We start from the raw sequence: 13,428 nt of genomic DNA on the forward strand, positions 1-13,428 counted from the left end.
TTAAAAGCTTTATCTACAAAGTAACTTTAGTTTTCATATAAATGCAGTGTAAAAACTACAATGAAATGTTGTAAAATAGTATAAAGTATACCTCAGAATTGTACTTAAGTACTTATTACCGTCTATATGTGACATAGATGATGTAATATTTACTTATGTTGCTTAATAATATGTAAATATGTATGTTAGTAATTATCTTGCCAGTATTTCTGCCATTAGTTAACAAAAATGGGAAACATTAAGAGGAAATTTATGATTGTGTTACATCTGGAAAAGTCTGATCGATCAATTGATTGACAAAATCCAGAAATACTCTCAGGTGTTACATTTTGTTTAATTTGTTGTTTTTATTCAGTCATCTTCTCTCTGCACTTTTTATCTCCCAAACTGCAAAATAACCAAATAAAATAAATCTTTTCTAGTTTCAGGCACTAAATCAGTTCTTCAGTCAGTTCCTGTCAAAGCTGTATTTGAGAGTCTGTGACATGAAAACAACTGGATTATAGGTTTGTTTTCCTAAAAGGTTGATCTCATATTTACTGTAGACAGAGACTGTTGTATAAAATAAAAATCCACCGCTCTGTATTACAGTAATGTCTATAACGTACACAGTTTCGAGAATGGGTAGAAATGTGCGTATAATGTGTTATATAAACAAGACATTCATTTTCAGAGTTTGTGGTTGTGTATTTTACAAATAAATCTAATATCTCTCTCTCTCTCTCTCTCTCTCTCTCTCTCTCTCTCTCTCTCTCTCACACACACACACACACACACACTCTCTCTCTCTCTCTCTCTCTCTCCTCCCTCTCTAAGACCTCTGACGCCAGGCGAAACAAATGACACATTATGCTGGTGGGCTGACCTCTTAAAATAGCCACAGTTTAGCTCCGGTTAAGACCACTCACCTGATTCAAAGGTCCTTAAAATTCCCGTTTCAATGTCCACATTATACAGTAAGTCAGTGGGGAATGTGGATTGTTAGATGTGTATAACTTACAGGAAAAGAAACCCAAAGAAACACACAGACTCCATTTTGGACGGTCTCTTCTGAGCGACTTCAGTGCTTTTAGTCATACAAGGTGTTATTCAATGTTGCTTTCATATGGGGTTTTTTTTTAATATGGTCAGCTCTTTGTTAGTACCAGCTGACACAACCCATGACTGGCTGTTAGGACGTATCCATCACCTGTTAACTGGCGGGTCAGTGACCTTTGACACTGAAGGTCATCAGCCAGTCATCTGTCCATTTGAGACCCTCTCTGGAACGTGCATTCCCACAGTATCTCTGCAGGGGTTATTTACAGTCTAAGGTGCCAACATAATGTCCCTAATCCATCCTTTTGATGGGCTTTGCACCTACAATAACCAGTTTTTACAAATTAGAAACATTCTCACCTTATTAACATCCATAGCTCTGAGGACAAACTAACATGTGCTCTGTATTAGGAGGGTGAATTATCCATTAGCTTTACCATAACACATGGTCTAATTTAATGCATTTCAGTTTATATCTAATTTTAAGACCCTATTTTGTAGAAGAGACCAAATTAAAACTTTTATGGCCATTTTTATTATTATTTAAATATATATTGTGCTTATAAAGTGCATTTTACGATTGTACAATTATGCGCTTAAGTTACCATGGTAACACTGTACTTTAACCCTGCCACTTAGTATAATTGGCAGGGTATATTAAAATGAAAAAGTTTCCGTAACCCACATCTTTCATCCGGGGGGCCTTCCAGTGAGTTAATCCAGCCCTGCTTAGCGATACAGCCTTTCATGATGTACCGTATGTGTGTCGGCATGTACTGTATGTGCATTGTTAAGGAGCAAATAAGTCACTGTTGCGTCAGATGTTCAGACCATTGAGACAGCAGGTCAGATCTGACAGGATCACACAGTCATGGTAGGACACAGCTGGGATTATCCAACCTGCTTCTAGTGTCTCACATGGACACGGATGCACTGTACAGCTTAAACTGCAGATCTGGGCCTGAAGAATGTTTGAGGACAGTGTGCTTCACTTCTTAATTGCTTAAGTGTGCTTCGCCAAGATGTGAAGTGCTTCAGAAATTGTAGTACAGCTCTAAACTTCCTTCTTATTATTTTAAAGTGGTTAAAATAAATGTTTTATATTAACAGAGGATAACACGGAGAATTAGCTGACTCTGCAGCTCTCCTCAGCGTACTATCCAGCTGTAACAAGAATCAAGAAAAGATTTCAGTGCCGTTCTTTGCTTTTCTTTCAATGAACTCTCCAGTTCTGATATGACCTCTTTAACCCCCGCCATTATTGTTTTTGAGCAAACTGTTACTTCACACCTCGTCACGCGCATCTAGCGTTAAAACCACACCATAAGCTCATGCCATAGCTGCCGGTAATTCCTCATAGGATGCTGTTTGGTCCATTACCACTGTGGTTGGATACAGCTTGAAGGCCTGGCCACATGGATTCTCACGTGAACTTCGATCAGCTGCCTCACAAGGTTGCTATAACTCCATGACATGTGCATAAATACCTAACTGTTAGCTTACCCGTTCATCACATCATATACGAAATATATATAATTATATATTATCCATGTTAATTAGGTTAGATTACACGCGATTCCTGATATTAATTAGCAAACCAAAACTGGTCACATAATCTATGTCCACTTTCTTTATACATCTTTATAAATGTAAAGAATTGTTAAAGTAACCACAACAGAGATGTTTTTGGCTCAGTCCTGTTGTGGTTACACAGCAAACGGAAGGCGCCAGCTGAGATTAACCATGACTCAACAACTATCTGATGAGATTCACAGGTCACACAGTTGTCCAGTGCAAAACCCACGGGACCACATCAAAACTTGTTAGCCAAGAACAGAGATTAAAGCTTTAATTATGTTCACAGGCCAACTCTCAGAGATGTTCCTTAGAGACTCTGGTGTAGCTTTAATGAAGAGTTGGTATCTGAAGAGTGACTTTAAAGTGCCATATAGGATTTAAATTACTGTCTTCTTTAAGTGTATGTGCTCATTTAAACACTGTAGGACACTTTGCATGCAATGTCAATTTCAAAGTTGTAAATCATCGAAATATACAATAAGATCGAGCAAGAAAGGTCAGAGTAAGAAAAGATATCTTTGAGTAAATCAGAAATTAAATCATTAGCGAGAAAAAGCTTGTTTCAACAGGAGACACTGTAGTGTAATTATAGATTGCCCTGAAACCTTTAAACACATTGGCAAAGCAATTTAAGGAAATATTAGAGGTTTAAACACTTTTAAATTACAAACCAAAGAATCACTACTTTGAGCACTTTTTCCCCTTTAGTGTTTCCTGCTCAAAACCTACCTATTATTGAGTTTGCTCAGTTAAATTGGTTCTGGGTGAACTAAAAGCCTTTGTCAGAAAATGTCAGAGGTCAGAGACAGAACCGTTGGGGGGTGAGGTAGTGGAAAAGTAAAAGATCTTGGGGGGTCTTAAAGCTGTAGAGCAGGTAGTTTGATTATCTGACACCTGTGAATTTGAAGTGCTGAGTCATTACTGCGGCTTTAACACAGGGCCCAGAGGAAAGTACGTGCTCTTTCACTCATGCAGTTGTGCTTTGAAGTAACTTCAGATTTCTTTCTATTGGTCTGTCAGGCAATTGTGCATTGGAGTTAGTATGTCTCTATACATCTGTGGACAAACTTCCATATGTGTAAGGAGCATACCATCACATTTATACTTGCAAGAGGATATTTTTAAATTACTGAAGACTTATAATTGGCTACTTAAAGTTCAGAATTTGCATATTCATAGATTCTTGGAAGGAGAAGATGCCTTTTTCGAGGATTTTGAATTGGAAATTAAACTTCTTTTTGCAGAAAAAAACACATCATTCACACATTACTGCCTTATTAAGAAGACTATTTGTATGTATGACTTAATACATGTCTGGAGGGGACCTTTAAGTCAATTCACAACATGGTAATTTTCAGTCACACCTCATCAATTCTGCCCAGCAGACCTAAAATAGATTGGATGTGTCTTGGCATACACACCTCTTTGTGTTTGGCAACAAGCTGCCAGGTAACATCACACATCCAAACAGCTGCTGTGTCCCCTCTCGGTCTGTAAATAAGCCAAGAACAACAACTTAATCACACACAGTAGCTAATATCATTGGTTAATATTTAATGTTTTAGGTTTTATGCATGTATCTGCTCATATGTGTGATTATTTTGTCTTTGTGTGTGTGCATGACGGCACTCGCTTACATTAGCATGGGAAAAAAATCATTAGCTCCTGTACACAAGAGGTGTTTTAATGAGCTCGAGGTAGAGAACACGTTTAAAACAAGGCTAAGCTCTTCCGCTGTTTAAGAGGAGCCATTTAAAGGAAGGAAGAATGTGCTGCGTCACTGAAGACGCACAGAAACCGCCAGACAAATCCACCAGGCTAAAAAAAGGAATTGTGCTTTATCATGCCAGACCACGTGTATACAAGTGTGTTTATGTTTGTGTGTGAATAAAAAGAGAATGACAAAATATGTATAATTATGTAAATACACCAAAAAATATTTAAAACTATTGTAATATTGTAGAATGGGAGAGTAATATTAAGAGTAGTAATTAAATTACACAGGTAGAAGTAAGATAAATGATTTTGAGAGCTACTAATCAGTGTACGTAAAGCTGCAATAACTTTTTTGGGCCACTTGGGAGCAGTGGAAACACGTTTTGAACCCATGACATGTTGGCATATTGTCACCTTTAATAGGACCAGAGTGTAGGATGTAAGTGCATCTAGCAGTGAAGTTGCAGATTACAATTAACTGAATATTGTTCAGCTTCCAAATTTGTAGGAGAAACAACGATGGTCACAAAACACGCGAAGAAACACAGCCAGTGTTAGGTTTGTCCGTTCTGGGCTACTGTAGAAACATGGCAGTGTAATGGTTATTTTCAGGGGATTATACATTAACATACAACATAATTATGAAGATTATATCCCATTTCTGCCACTCATCTTTCTAAATGTTCCACCAAAACTATAAAGTCAAGGGCCGAATAGCTAAACAATGAGATGAAGCTCGCAATAAAGTTCTGTAAAGCCAAGGCAAGATTCAGGTGATATTTTTCTGTAGGTTTTCACACTATTATACTATTTTCACATTGTCATTTGATAATTTTTTATCATAAAAACATTGATTATACATTAAGGAAGTAACTTTCTCAGCACATTTTTGTAACAATTACTTTGTTACATCCTGACTGTATATTTTAAAACACCTTGCCAACCAGTCTTTCTCCACTGTTGTTCCTTCATAAGACAGCTTCCTCATGTTCATTATAAGGAAATGGACATCATTACTGTAGAATAATACTCTATGATTCCTGCCCTGTTAAATGTAGATGAACAAGGTGATGATCTACTCTGTCTCTAAACAAAACTTTAGCAGTAAACTTTGAGCTCTTGAAATTGACTTGATATGACATATTGTATGACCCCTGAGAAAATGTTCCTATCTGCTTACATCCCCTTTATAAAGGGGTCAAGGGTCAAGATCTGCAACAGAAGAGCCACCCTGAATCTGAGAGGGATTCTATGTCTTGCTTAAGGACACTTTACTCGATAGTTGCAAACATTAGGGATTGAACTTGGCTGCCATTAGGTACTGACACATGGGAACAATGCACGCCCTTCTATGTTAACAGTGTTGCCTCCAGCTATCTATCTATGTGTAACTTATAGTCATTTTCTTTCCATGTAAAGGTTTCTTTACAAGCTGAGACTCTGAAGATAGTGTGAGAGGTTGAAATGCGTTCCTTATATATTGTTTTTTTTTTTTTTTTCTGTTAAATATCTGTATAATCGCAATCTTGGTCTGCTTGTGAGTTGTGACCATGTTAGCTGACACTTATGACTGATGACCTGAGGGAACTGTTACAGAGCCTAGCACGGGTGCAGCAGTACATCATACACAGATATATGAAGCTACTCTTGGTATTTGCTCTCATTTGATACACGTATGATACTGTAAGATTAGAGTACAGGTGACACAAACACTCACAACTCCTCAAGGGACACACACACACCTGAACATACACACACAGGCAATACTGAGGCTTTAAATGTTTAGAAGACCTTGTGGATATGTCCCTCAGTCCTTCTCATCCATCTCTTTGGTAGCAAAGACATTCAGCTCTTTGTTGTTGGCTGTAAGAGACGGTAACAAGAGCCTCCTGAGGAGAAGCCACTGAAACAGACACACAATGGACCTCTGTGTGTGTGTGCGCGAGTGTGTGTGTGTGTGTGTGTGTGTGTGTGTGTGTGTGTGTGTGTGTGTGTGTGTGTGTGAACTTGGAGAGAGCGAGGGAGAGTAAGAAATTGTGTCTGCTGTCCCTGACTCCTGGCTCCTCTCTTCCCTGAGGCTGGGAACCTGATAAAAAGTGCAGACCAATGGGTGTGTTTGCCTCCACAAAAGGCTTCTGACAACCACAGTGATGTTTGTATGTGTCCAACTAGTGGTCAAACCTTGTGTTATCCCTGTAGGTGTCGGGAGCTCACAGTATATTTCCAAACATTTTCTCTGTTAAACTCAAACTCTAAGCTCCCATTGAGCCCAGAGTGGCACAACTGTAACCCTGGCTGGCTCCTACTGGGATAGATTTGGGCTCTCTTCCAAAGCAGCTTAGATCTATAACTGGGTCAGAACTCTGCATCTGTAGCCTTGAGGATGAATTGCTAGCAGCTAACTAGCAACACTGGGTGACTTATCAACTTTCCTGGGTTGAGTAATGGTGAATAGGCAAGAAACAAACACATTTCAGGTGTGGAGTGACAAACCACGAACCTCAAAAGTGAGATGCACATTTAAAAACGCGTTTATGTATCCCAGGAACTGGAGCATCTCTGCAGCATAAAAGTTGCCCAAAATGTTGCTCTGTGCATCAAAACAGTGTTAAAGTGATGGTTAACAGACTAAGCAGGTTTGAGGTGGAATTATGAGAAGTGCCACTTGTTTCTGAAACTATTTGGCTTGCTAATCAAATGCCACAATTTCTGTAAGGGTCAATGGTTTCAATTTCCATCTCTCACACACAGTCCAGTCCATTTGCACACCTTAATGGATAATGGCAGAGTAAATCTCACACTGTTGCCTCAGTGTGCGAAAATGGCTGAAAGTCTATGCTGACCTCTAGTGAATGAAGGAAGTATTTTTTTCTTCTTTTTCACAAAACAAGACACAAAAACATCATCAACAACAACATCTGCCCAGTTGTTAACAATCATTTTTATTTATTCTTGCATACAGAGTGATTAAATCATATGAAATAATAAATGTTCAAAGGTGCTTTGTTTCACATTTATAATGCTTCACTTCTGTATTTTCATATACCGTCATATTGTCAGAGGACACTGTCTCCCTCCCTCCTTCTCCCTGTCTCTTTCTAGTTCTAAAAACAAAAACACTTGATTTGCTGTATATCTGTTAACACAAAATTAGGATTAATGAAGTGCATCATTTAAAATGCATCAGATAGTCGATCTGAGCCTAATGCCACCACAACTGAGTTAAATTCACTACTCAACTATATGTAATCCAACATTACAAACTATACAACACCCTCATACTGTATATATGCACCAATGCAAATGTGTAACATAAAAGAACCTCTATGTCTTTTATAAAATCAGATTTCCTTGTAATTAACTCACAGCACAAACTCTGGAAAATCAGCAAGGATTTACATATGATTGGGATAAATATACACAATTTTAAGGTAGATTTCAATAAAAACTCAGATAAGATTGTTCTTTAAAGTGGTATTTGAGACATCCAATGCCTCTGTACCACAATAAGGACTAACAGTCAACAAAAAAAAACCTAACAAACAATAAACTAGCAAATTATTATTTTTTTTAAAACATTCAAAATCACCCTTCCTTCATCAATCAAATATCCATTTGAATACCCTTGTTCAACTAGAATCCCTGTCACAAGGTTAGGTGGCATAAATAACCACACTTCTTGCACTGTCACACTCTTACGTGTCTCCATTTCAGGGTTAGTGACCCATCTCATATGTAAGTATAAGCTGGTCTAAAAAAGACAGGTATTCTAAGAGGATCTGTAAGGGATCACTGTATCACTGCACACACATGTTGACCTGTTAACATCCTGATCTTTTCTTACATATTTAGACATAAACTCTTGTTTGTTCAACCAGAACAGGACACACAATAATCTTTACAATTACAGTATAACTGCTAATTTTCATTCTCGGTCGGTGAAACATTCATATGCTGTCATATTCTATTACGCGCATCAGATATACAGCCAAAAAAAATCTACCTATGTTAGGAGACCGTAGTGGTCATTCATCTACATTCCTCTTGTCTGACAGTGGTGTGCAACAGGGAGAGATCTGGGTGGATTCACATGTTGGTTCAGGTGGTATCCAGGGTGGCTGTCCTGGTTCCTCTGCCTGACAACAACACAGCAGTGCCGTGAGTCAATCCAGCTAGATGTCGCCCCGTCCAGCTCGCAACACAGGCTGGTAGCACCCAATGTCATGCTCTAATAATCTCAAACAGCTTCAAAGTGATATGTACGTGATTATGTACAAGATATGTACACAAAGTATGTACAAAGTGCAAAGTAGCATTGTTCACACATCAAATGTCATTTTCATTTCTTATGTTTCTGTTTGGAGTGTATTTTCTCTGGGCATTTTTAGGAGTTGAGTGCAGCCAAACAGATAGAGAGCAGTTCATTATTTACTCCTCTGGTATTTTGTCACACACACACACACACACACAGGAGGAAGATATCTTTAGAAACACCAAAACTCAGACTGTCAACTCCAGAAATAAGAGTGAAATCCGACTGAAATATAAATGCCTTGATCCTCTGAGTTAAAGCTGCTTCTGATGTGATATCTCTCTCCGTTTCTTGTCTATTTGCAATTTCACTCAAGAAATCCAAAAAAGAGCAAACAGGACAAGACGTCGCAACACTGGCTGTCCTCCGAAAGAGGAGGGAGCTGCCAGCTCTGTGTTACATCATGGAAATTGTGAAAATGCCAGGGGAAAAGTAATGGTGATTAAAAAACGGAGGATTTTGAAGAAGATTTCTAAAGGGCTCAGCTCAAGCTGCGTTTACAAAAGTGTCTTTAAAGACCATTGGTGCATTTGAAAAATATCCTTTACATGGTAAATTCTGAGTAAATACTCCCATGATAAGGCACGGGACATGGGGAGGGATTGTGGTTCAAGTGTAACATCAACTAAGTTCATCGGACACATCAAAAGCTGCCTTTCAGTTTCACTGCATATTAAACACAAGAAACAAAACTACACCGTGCTTGAAAGGAGCGGTAGTTTCAAACAGGGAGAATATTACTATTTACTGAACAAACTGAGCCTTAAGGCAACAATCATTTCATCTCAGACACAACAAAATCATAATGAGACCCAGAACAAGGATGACACTGAACCTGAACCACAAATACTGTAGGGTTGCACAGAGAAAAACAAAAGCAGAAACATATAACCTGGTAGCATCGCCTCCCTCAGTCGTAATCTTTTAATGTTGCTGTTAAAGGAATAGTTAGACATTTTGGGAAATAAACTCAACTATTTGCTTGGTTGGTGAGATAGGCCACACACATGGGAAAGGCTAGCTTGGGTTTGTGAAATGAAAATAAAATCCACCTGTCAGCATCTCTAAAGCTCAATAATTAGGACCTTATCTCTTGCTTCTTTATTCCTGAAGTGTGAAATTGACAATTTGCTGTTATGTGTCGAAGCTTGCTTAATAACAACTAACTTCTCAACTAAGTCTCCGCTTGTTGCCTGGCAACAGCTTGGAGTCAAGAAAGTGGATTTCCCAAAATGTCAAACTTTATCTTTAAGTAAAATATCCATTCGTCTCATCTAAAGAGGTGACTTGACGGCTTGTAGTGCAGTGTGAGTTGACGGGAGCTGTAGCCGGACATGCCGATCCCCATGAAACCCAGCAGGACGGCCATGCGTGCCATCACAGGGGCCTCCCGGCTCTGCAGCACAGTCTGGGCTGCCTGCGTCTGAAAGAGAAAGCAGGGGTCACCACCACCCACGCAGCCACGGCAGCCACCACCTGGTGCGATCAGCGCCAGGGACCAAGGCAGTGTGTTAGCAGCATTCCTCCGGGCTCTGGCCGCAGTAGAGTCCTTAAAGAGGTGACACTGGTCACACACCTGTCTCATCCCAGCGATGGTCTTACCATAAGGGAAGAGCCGCACTACAACCTCCATTATGTTTCAATACACACTGAACCAACTCATACAGTCATTGCCTGTGTGTGTCAGTCCTCTGCGGGTTTGGAGACGTCTCGGAAATTTGAGCCAATCCAAGATATGTCCTAAAGTCAGATATAAACGCAGTTATTTTCTTAGCTCATCACTTTTATGTTAGACAGAGAAAATCAAGGGTCTCCAAATGTGGTGGTTTTGAATTTTTCATATAAACTGAAGCTCTTGAATGTTCCCGATGGGTGAATAAAAAACAATTTAAAACCCCATTGATGGAATATTTGAAAATGGCATTGTTACAAAGCTGATCATTGATGGTTTCATTCATTTTAGAGATACATGATCTTCACAGACAGCAACAGAATCTTATCAACAAGTGAGAATTATCTAACATGAACTCTGATGAGCTGAGACACAGATAATGTAGTTTGAGGTGGCCCATTTAAAACAAACACACTGTAAGCTCCTAAATCCAGCTGCAGGTCTCTGAAATACCCAGCAGGGTGGTTGGGAACATGGCTCTCATGCTAGGCCTCTGGAGATCCAATTAGAAGGCATTTACCTGACCCTGGGGGAGCTAAGGCATCTCTGATTCAAATCCATTCAAAGAAATGCTGTAATCCTCTATTCTAAATCCTGCCATGACACAGACACAAATGGGCACTTTGTGCACAATGATGAGTCAGGCATCAATTTAAAGTGACAGTTCAAAACAAATCTAATTTCTTTTTATGTCTAACTTTTCTTCAGGTATGCATAAAAGGATCTATTTAATGAATATTAAAGCAGTATTAAATAAAATCTTTGGTTTATTATGTTTAAAATCGACACACAACGGCTCTGTCTGCTACAATGCAACCATATTTTTGCTGAAGCAGGTTAGACAGGGAGATGTGCAGGGCCGAGGCTCTAGAGCTCAAGTTGTTTGTTATTAGAGGCTCTAACGGAATTTGCTCAACTGTTGCACCACTGCAGATGTCCCTTGATGTCCAAGACTAATCATTAATCTATCTAAAGAAGAAAATCGCCCTAAAGCGCTTTACCCACCTGGAGGTATCTAATATATCCAGGGGTCAGTCGAGGGATGCGAAAAAACATTGTTGTTGTTGTTCTCTCCAGTGCTTCACAGCTGAGACCACAAGAAACCCCTCTGCAAGCAGCCCTCAGGACTTTCTGCTAGGCAACTTTATCCCTGTGAATCCCTTTGCTCCTTTGCCTTCTGTGTCTCTCTGGCCTGGATCTGCTCCACCAAGCTGAGTGTGGCAGCTCTCCCCTGTGTCCGCAGACACTGTCCTTGCTCCCTCACTCAGATACACCAACAGACACCTGCACTGCAATGATCTCCCTGGAGGGAGAGCAGCCCCTATAGGTAGTATATAAAGCCTTGGCTTTATTGCCTAAGCTGGTCACGTGATGTTGGACTGTATCTGTGTGTGTCTTCCTGTGAATGTGCATTTGTGTCAGTGGAGGATTAGCAGAGCAACTGGAGTTGCGGTGGATTACTATACCTGTGAGAGATGTTCTAAGTCCATTGGTTACCCATTATGTTGGGAAGAAAAACAAACCCATAAATGGATGACAAAAGCAACGCTGTAATGACGTCTGCTGGGTTCACAGGGACACAGTTTAACAATTAGGTATAATCAAAAGGCAAATGGGATTGCAACAGTGGACGCTTGTGATTGGCGCAACAAAAGCTAAAACACAATTGTTTTCAACATATAGGAAGCTGACTTTTATAATATCTCAGCCATAATCAATCCATATGTTTTCTATTCTTTCTATTCCTTAATATTCCTCCTCAGGGTCATGGCTGGGGGGCTGCAGCCTATCCAAGCATACACTAGATAAAAAGCAGTGATACATCATAGATGTGTCACCACTTTCTATCACTTTGTCTGGACATATTTACACTCATTCACATGGATAACTTAGAGCTATTTACTGATCATGCTGTTTTATTTTTGTATAGCTAGATGGCTTTTATAGAGATACTGACCTATTTTTCAAAGAAGCCTAATCTTAAAGGTGCATCAAGAAACAACAGGCAGTTCAGTTAAAACTTACAACTTAGAACTTACTTAACCAAAAGAATATAGTAAAGATATACTGTATAAATACTATACCGTATACTGATGTAAAATCTATACAGCACTATTTTTTATTTATATAATATTAATGTACAATGAAGCAAAGTAATTTAAAGTTACTTTTTGAAGGGGTGAAATAGAATAAATAACTGTGTGCTCTATCAACACAATTTGTGTTACAATTAAAAAGGCATAGGCAAAATGTGTCAAAGATCCAGTGTATCCTGAGTGCTTCCTCTTGTTATCTCCTTGCTGTCACGAAAACAAGGTACTTTTTTCTAAGAAGGATTTCCCAGACTCGTCAATGAAGACATGCGATGTGCTGACAGGTTCGCCTCAAGCTGCATCATTGAAAGAGGAGCATTTAACACCCCTACAGAAGCTACTGTACCTTGCCAAGCACTCACATTTTTTTTAGTTTTAGCCTGTGAGGGAAAAATGATTTGCACTCAATGTGCAGAAAGTCTGGAGCTACAAAGGTTGTACTGACATGTTCTTTTTTATAAACTATTGTAAACCCTTTTAAAGCACCTCTGGCACTGGAAAGGGGCCAATAATTGTTTTGAGGAACAGCTCAGGATCTCTTAACTCACATGTCAAGAACAGATTAGCCCAATGTAACAGACATGCAAGACTGATTAAAAGAAAATGTAATCGCTTAATCACACACACACACACACACACACACACGAGAATGCAATTCAAGTTTTATGTAAATTAGTACTCCCAGCTAATGTTATTGTTTGGTACATGAAAATTAAAGTGTGTGCACCCGCATAAACATGAAGTTGTCATTTTCCCTTTAGTGTCAGTGGTTCGTATCCAGTTTAACTGTGATGAAAAGCAGATTTAATGTTAGTTTTAGATGTTTTTAGATGTTGTTCTTTATTTTAACAGCAGATGGTGATAACGAACAGGATTACCAGTGAAGTCAAACTTTGATGAAAATGCTGAATATTTAATCACTGGAAGAAAAAAACATATTGTGTTCTGGATGAAAGGAAAAGAAAGTTTTGAAATCCTTGCATTAATATGTATGTTGCATTTTACTGCTCTAAATGTGT

Source organism: Dicentrarchus labrax, unplaced genomic scaffold (assembly GCF_905237075.1).
Source record: "Dicentrarchus labrax unplaced genomic scaffold, dlabrax2021, whole genome shotgun sequence".
NCBI lineage: Eukaryota > Metazoa > Chordata > Actinopteri > Moronidae > Dicentrarchus > Dicentrarchus labrax.